Source organism: Sparus aurata, chromosome 21 (genome assembly GCF_900880675.1).
Source record: "Sparus aurata chromosome 21, fSpaAur1.1, whole genome shotgun sequence".
NCBI lineage: Eukaryota > Metazoa > Chordata > Actinopteri > Spariformes > Sparidae > Sparus > Sparus aurata.
The window spans coordinates 3528518-3535218 of record NC_044207.1 but is presented as its reverse complement, the minus strand read 5'-3'; the positions used below and the strand labels follow the sequence as shown (position 1 = coordinate 3535218).

At 41.0% G+C, this 6701-nt stretch overlaps 2 long non-coding RNA genes across 2 annotated transcripts; one reads left to right on the top strand and one right to left on the bottom strand.

Annotated features, from left to right (window-relative positions):
• The first annotated feature begins 2377 nt into the window (after positions 1–2377).
• LOC115572018 (uncharacterized) lies at positions 2378–4918 on the top strand. The gene is made up of 3 exons (XR_003982017.1): positions 2378–2952; positions 3872–4022; positions 4203–4918. It is a non-coding gene; the product is annotated as an uncharacterized LOC115572018 (long non-coding RNA).
• Positions 4120–6418, bottom strand: LOC115572019 (uncharacterized). Its single transcript, XR_003982018.1, has 3 exons — positions 6007–6418; positions 5217–5352; positions 4120–4522 (listed from the first exon to the last, which is right to left on the bottom strand). It is a non-coding gene; the product is annotated as an uncharacterized LOC115572019 (long non-coding RNA).
• Between the last annotated feature and the right edge of the window lie 283 nt (positions 6419–6701).

Sequence of the window (6701 nt, the reverse complement as noted above, 5' to 3'; positions counted from 1 at the left end):
CAGCCTGTCAGTGCTCAGACCATACACTGCACACTGCATCAAACTGGTCTGCATGACTGTCGTCCCAGAAGGAAGCCTCTTCTAAAGATGATGTAGAAGAAAGCCCACAAACAGTTTGCTGAAGACAAAGCAGACTTGAGGCAGTGCCAGCGGTTCAGACATTAAAGGTCCCATATTATGAAAAATGCGTTGTCTCTTGTGGAGAAATTTAAAGCATGAATAGGATATGAAAAAATATCCCAAGCTTTGAACATCTCACAGGGCACTGTTCAATCCATCACCTGAAAATAGAAGAGTATGGCACAACTGCAAACCTACCAAGACATGGCCGTCCACCTAAACTGACAGGCCGGGCAAGGAGAGCATTGATCAGAGAAGCAGCCAAGAGGGCCATGATAACTCTGGAGGAGCTGCTGAGATCCACAGCTCAGGCAGGAGAATCTGTCCACAGGACAACTGTTAGTCATGCACTCCCCAAATCGGGCCTTTATGGAAGAGTGGCAAGAAGAGAGAATGGCCCATTCAAAGTCCAGACCTAAATCCAATTGAGAATGTCTTGCAAGACTTGAAAATTGCTGTTCACAGACACTCTCCATCCAGTCAGACTAAACTTGAGCTATTTTGCAAGGGAGAATGGACAAATATTTCAGTCTCTATATGTGCATCGCTGGTAGAGATTTACCCAAAAAGACTTGCAGCTGTCATTGCAGTGAAAGGTGGTTCTACAAAGTATTGACTCAGGAGGTCGAATACTAATACAATTAATTTCCTTCCACTTCACAATTATGCGCCACTTTGTGTTGGTCTATCACATAAAATCCCAATCAAATACATTTACATTCGTGGTTAAAACGTGACAAAATGTGGAAAAGTTCAAGGGGGGTTAATACTTTTGCAAGGAACTGCATCTTTGTTGTTCAACTATTAAATCTTCGTCTGGTACACTACTTGCTTCCTTTCGACCAAGTGACATCGATTTCACCATGTTCTTATCACCATGTGGCACAGACTTTTAGTTGTTGTTTATACTGCTGATGGTATTACATGCTCATACGCTTCAGTTTGCAGTTTGTCCTCTCTGATGCTGCAAGTGTTTGTTTTCTAGAAAATACCAATTAACCTTGTCCTCAGCCCTCCTCCTCTATGTTGGTTTATAGGATTAAACTCTATATGGCTTGGCACTCTTCCTGTTGTCAATGTCTACAGCCTTTTAAATTTGCAGTAGTTATATTTAGTTGGTTTGCTTTTCCTGCCTGTAATGTTTTCTAACTGATTAGGGCACAAAGCACCACTGAATGCCAGATGCTACAGAGCTATGATCAGTATGTGATTCTCATGAATCTTGTAGTGCTCCATGTTTACATGCTGTGATATTAGATTTAAGGTTTTAGTCCCTTCCTCAGCAGATATTGAGAATAAAAACAAACAGAACGTGACCGTTCCTGAGTTTAGTGCCTCATAGTGGTAGACAACCCACTTTCATTAATAAGCCTACATCAAATTCTTCATAATTGCTGTCCTTAAGCCTTGAAAACATGATAAATAATCACAGAAGACAATGCAGACAGGATTTCTGAGATTCTCAAAGGTTTACAATCACCCTCGTTAACATAATGGTATCCTCACAGTAGAGTCTCTTACGTGCATCTTTCCAGTGATAATTATTATGTCGTATGTGCCATATTTTGATGTACTGAGACGAGGCACTCGACAACGTACATCAAGTAGCATCTCTTGGACTGTTGCAGAAAATCTGAATCGAGTCCTTCATAAAGAAATCCACAGTCCAGTACCATTAAACAAATTAATCAAATAGTCCACAGGCTTGTATAGCCAACCAAGAGAGACAGAAAGGTCTAATATTTCACATCACGTTACAATCCCCTCCAGGGGCGGTTCTGGGGGGGGGGGGGGGGCCCCACAGGGGCCAGTGCCCCCGTAACTCTGAGTCTGGACCCCCCTGTGGCCCCCCTGACAGGGAGTCTGCATCAATAATACAATGACAGATCTCTTGCAATGATTTTGTTTTGAAGGGAAAGGCTGAAATAAAGTGTCTCAGCAGTTTACTACCCAATCAAAATTGCTGAAATTATAAACACTGTTTTGTCTGAATGAGGGATTTATCTTTTTTTCCCGGGTTGTACGTGCCCCCTAACAAAAAAGCCGGCCCCAACCTGGCCCCCCTATTATTAAAACTGGTCTAGAACCGCCACTGATCCCCTCACGTATTGCCATTAAAAAAGAGATGCCTGGTAAGTGCTACAGAGTCCCTTTGTATTTCATATGTTATTTTATGCTTGTTTTCAGGTTTATACTTTTAGTTTCAGGGTCCACTTAAAAGTGTTTACATGCTTGAGGGTTTCCTTTAGGATTTCTTAAAGGAGACATATTATGCAAAACTCACTTTTTCGTTGCTTTAGTGTGTGTATTTGCATATCTGGAGTGCCTCCCCACCCCTTAAGAATGATTTTTGACCACTAAGTCAATGTTTTGTAAACGGACGCAGTCAGAAAATGTGTCTCTAAAGGAGCCAGTTGGATTTCACCCGCGCTGTTACGTAACAGAGCGGGTGATTTGAATACTCCCACCCTCATGCTGGATATCTCCTCCCACATTACGCCGGCTACCTGAACGATGATCCGCCATTTTCTCGCCTCACTCGTACGCGACAGCCTGACCGCTACCATGTACAACCCGAAAGCCAAGCACTCCTGCTATGTCATGAGATGCATGGATACTCATGTTTCCCGTCATCGCTTCCCTACCAAAGAGGATATCAGAGCGAAGTGGCTAAATTTTATTTTTCAGGGAAACGTCCCAGCTTCAGTGAGCAAAAGTGTTTTTGTCTGTGCCAGTCACTTCACGCCGGACTGTTTCAGCAACCAGGGTCAGTATAAAGCTGGACTGGCAACGAGATTGTTCCTAGAAGATGGATCCATACCCACTGTCCGTGTAAGTATTTAAAAAAAACAGTTTCGTTTGTGTTACTTTGGCCGTTTAGCACATGAGCTAACGCTAACCGTTGATGTAGATATGAGGCTGAACTAACGTTAATTTGCAACGTTGGGCTTACTGGTCATATGATTCACTGTAATGTTAATAAGCAGTCTTTTAAAACATGGCACTGAATTGAGAAAATGAATTAGGATATTCATATATGATCGCTTCTAATCGGCCGGTGAACAACTGCTCGGCCGTGAACATGCTAGCTAGCTAGCTGGCTAGCATGTTCAAGGCCGAGCAGCTAGCTAGCTAGCTCACCGTCCGCGAACAACTTCTCCGACGTGAATACGCATGGGAGACCGTCTCCTCCACATGCTCACGGCCGAGCAGACGGTATGAAATGGTCTCAGTTGTTCACGGACGGTGGGCTGCGTTAATTTATTATCATGTTGTACTAAAGGAGGCTAAAGACTTCCTTTGTGTTAGTATTCATGTAACTACGTGTGTAGTGTTAGCTGCTGGCATGAGAGACCCGATCTGAGAGTACCAAAACGTTATCTGCAGTAAAGCAATCACTACTTAGTTTTGGAGTCGGATACAGGGGTTCCCTGCCTGCTGTGCTACGATTAACGTTAGTTATATGCAGACACGGACACACAAAAGTTGCTTCGCAAATGTGTACGTTTTTGCTCACTTACTAAAATCTAATGTGAAATGAGGGATGTGCATGGGTTTGCTCGGATTGTGATTTGCCAGATTCTTCCTCATCAAATTGATTTTTTAATCATCATCAGAGGACATTTGAGTCCTGCATTTTTCTAAATACAGCTATTTATTTGAAAATAAATCACCATTTTCTGAATATTTTTTGCAATGTGTACAATGTGCTCGCATTCTTATTTAGCATTGTATTATTTTTCCTCCCAAGACTATACCTGGCAGCCCTGCACTTCAATGAAAATACAGACCGTCCACAGGCAACAACCTCAGCTGGTGAGCCACTGTTCAGGCTTCATTTCCAAAGTGGAAGAAAGGAGGAGAATACACAGCAAAGCCAGTGAAGGAGCAACCAACCTTTCGTAAGTTTTAAACCTTTTTATTGAAATCACACAGAAAAATGAAACAGACATTAAAAAATACTTGTAAAATAAATAAAATATAATTAACCAGTGTCTATGGCTTTTTCTAGTTTTGTTTTTAATAAATATACGATAAAACACGATAAAGTACGCACAATATTTCACTTTTTCTAATTGCAGATTAGGTGGATGACATCTTGGACCTGGTGTTTGAGAAGGTTTTTCAGGACCCTGGTTCATACGCAGATGAGGTTTTGAAGATCTCCATTCCTGAGGTGCTCTCTGCGCAGTTAGAAACGCTGGACAAGAAGGAGGTGATGGACCACTATGTGACAAGGTTCAGTCAAGGGCCGGTCTGAACCCCACGTAGATGCCTCGAGTGCCGGGGAACTCCATCCGTATACGCAGCACCACACAGCTGGGCAGTGCCACAAACTCTTCAGCCCAGAAAGCCCCAACACCAGCTCTCAAAGCTCCTATATGCCAAGTATCTGTAACGGCTGAACAGAGTGGATATATTTAGTTATACATTTATATTTAGACATAGTTTTTGATTTACCTTATTTTTTTGTAAATATTTATATTACCTACTGTTTAACAACAGGCAATAAAAACTACTTGTACATTCAGTAACTTTTTGAATAGTTGTGTGTTGTTTGCTGTACTTGTATTTATAAAATTATATAAGCTGTTTTCTGTACTTTCAGTGTTTGACATGTAGACATAAGAATTATGATCATCAAGAGACAGGTTCGTAGGAGTGGGATGAGTATCCAAAAGTACAAAACATAAATTCCTGCACAATATCTAATTTGTATTTCCACCATTTATGAGCAGCAAGATTGTCATAGACCTAGGTGTAGATGTTGCTAATAAACTGTGTTCTTGCAAATTGATTTTTTTGCAGAAATGTATCTTTCCTAGTGTTTGATATGTAACATTTTAACAATTGTCAAACTGCCTTTCAAAAAGAAAAATAAGCAATGTAACAAAGTGGAAAATTGAATTTATTTCATTACTCATATTTTTATTACAATAACAGAATTTATACCGTATATTACCAAATAATAGCCGGGTCTCAATTAAACGCCTGTCCAAAACAAAGGCCTGGTCTGTTAAGTGGTTGGAACAAACAAATAAACGCCCGGCTATTATTTGATATTTTACGGTATGCAAAAAAAAAAAAACACTTACTGTTCTATTCCCCTCAGACGTAAAGGCTCTGTAGATATTTAGTGCATTCTGAAGTTAGAATGCACACTGGTACGAGGCCAGGGTGGTCTGCCATGCAGGAAGGTGAGTTTTGAAGCTGATTTAGTCTTCTTATAACCTGTAAATGTGAAAGGTTAAGTGACGTTTGATGACTGATAATATGACTGAATAGTTACATTTTCATTCAACAAGCAGACATTCTCAGGCGCTGTATGCATTGTTATGCATCTAAACATAGGTACACACCTAAACCAGAGGGGAAAAAGGGAACATATCAGTTTAACGGTTTTTTTTATTTGAATATGTTTTTAGCAATAACGACTGGTCAGCATGTGCAACGATGTAACGTTATTAATTGGAATTAGTGCATTATGTTGAAACGCAGTACAAACGGATAAACAGACATTACTATGGGGGATACGGAGCTGGCAGACAGTCGCCCCAGCCCGCACACACGTGAAAAGTGTATGGCTGTGAGTTAGATGTCGGACAAAATAATGACGTAACAGTTAACATTATTATGGCGTAGCTGAGAATAAAAGTGCTACATTCCCACTCGTAGCTGCCGAAAAAACATTGCGGACTTGTGAAATTTACTCGTGTAACGGGAATAGCATGCTACTTATGTTTACTCAACACATCTAGATTTTTATAAGCAGTGAGTTACACATAGAGCGGTCAGCGGTCGACCGTATTTAGTCAGCGACCGTATTTACCGACGTACAAACATACACATTTTTAAGAAAAAAGTAAAATAAAGATCATAACTCACCATTCAGAAACGTCTTGTTGCAGTCTACATTGAGCAACTTATTCGCTAGCTCCTTCTTGTTCAGGGTCTGACTCTGGTTCAAACATTTAAGGTTGGACAGCAAAGTTTCCTCCTGCAGCCATGTTTCTCCCAGGGTTCACGCTCAGTTGTTGTCATGGTAGCATGAGCGTGCCGGCGTCGTCACACCTCCCGGAAGAAGTGGGTGGATTACCTGTGTCTCATTTGCATTTAAAGAGACAGGCACTCAAAACCGACTGTTCTGAACAGGGCTGTTTTGGCAGGGTTATTGAACAGTTATGAACTGCTATTGTGCTTCATCCTTATGGTATTTTGACCAAAGCATGTCACAGACATTTCATTAGGACACCAGGGAACTAGATTAACTTGTAGAAATAGGGTATAATATGACTCCTTTAAGACAACAGTGGGTGGGCCGCAGAACTTGACCTCTGTGTCAATATCATCGTTTTTTTTGCTTGGAAACAGTGCATGCCATGGAAGTCCATCCATCAGCATTACTATAAATATAATCATCACTAGCTCAAATGATTATCTCTTGCCGTTGTAGACTATTTAACGATGAACACGGTACATACCACACATTCTCCACATTCTGCTTGCATATTCTACACAGTCTATCCAAGGCATTCCAATTAGAACACTAAAGTCTGCTGAGTGTGTCTGGTGTGTGTTGC